At 39.6% G+C, this 955-nt stretch overlaps 1 long non-coding RNA gene across 1 annotated transcript in view; it reads left to right on the forward strand.

Annotated features, from left to right (window-relative positions):
- The window catches only part of LOC107667911 (uncharacterized), a 26,167-nt gene extending 25,412 nt beyond the window's left edge, over positions 1–755 (forward strand). The window contains exon 5 of the long non-coding RNA XR_001631828.1: positions 678–755. This is a non-coding gene — a long non-coding RNA (uncharacterized LOC107667911). The remainder of the gene's footprint in view (positions 1–677) is intronic.
- Positions 756–955: the final 200 nt, after the last annotated feature.

A 955-nucleotide genomic window follows, 5' to 3' on the forward strand; every position in this document is an offset into this window, starting at 1 on the left:
AACAGAGTTCTGATTGATGACTTAAGACTGTTCTTATTCTCAAATTATCACTCAGAACTTACTAATGGTTCACAACAGGCTCAATCTCTGAGGAAGTGAAGTAGAAGAGGGAGAAGGAAGATTGAGAGCATTCCTATTCAGATTATGCGTATTACTTGGTGCTCAGGACTATAGTTACGCCCTAGTATTTGTCTAGATGACTTGTGTAACAGGGTCATAAAATGTTGAAAAAAAAACAAATCAAAATAGAAGTGTCTCTGGTTCCTTTTGAGGTTCAGAGAGAACATCAAATCAAAGTGGAACAAAAGGGGGCATAACATGTAAATGGATTTAAAATGAAACAGGGTAATCAATCTGGTATTAGGAACAATCAGTAGCACTAGTGATTAACTGTAAGATTTGTGTTGGGCAACACACCATGGCTGGTCACAGCTGCTGCGTGTTCAGCTCCCATGCCCCATGCCGACCATGCGTGTGCCCCGCCCTCGATAGTGTGTTATTCACTTTGCTACTAAAAACACCCAGTACCCAGTAAATTCTTCTCTAGACAGACAGTTAAAATGTAATTAAATTTAGATTTAATGAACTAGTAACTGAGCAAAAGCATTCAGGAAGGATACATCTAAGATTGTTACATTAGCTGAGAAGAATTGAAGATGGGGAAACAGAGAATAGAGAAAGTGAAAAATCAGAAACCAGGGATTAGGTTAAATTCAAATTACTTCACACTGCATACACACATGCTGTATTTAAAAGCTTAAAGAGGTGCTAACCCCTAATTGTTAAAGCTATTTCGTAGCTTAGCCTAAGATGAAACTATGCTAAGTCGTGTTAGCTTAGCCGGTGGTTTGTTTACAACATGGCATCACCAGGTGACGCGTGTGCTATGTGGAGTTAGCGCTTCCTGTGACAAGTTGTTGTCACGGTAACCAATGCATGCCAGTGCAATTCAAGC

Source organism: Sinocyclocheilus anshuiensis, unplaced genomic scaffold (assembly GCF_001515605.1).
Source record: "Sinocyclocheilus anshuiensis isolate Anshui unplaced genomic scaffold, SAMN03320099.WGS_v1.1 scaffold3208, whole genome shotgun sequence".
Classification (NCBI taxonomy): domain Eukaryota; kingdom Metazoa; phylum Chordata; class Actinopteri; order Cypriniformes; family Cyprinidae; genus Sinocyclocheilus; species Sinocyclocheilus anshuiensis.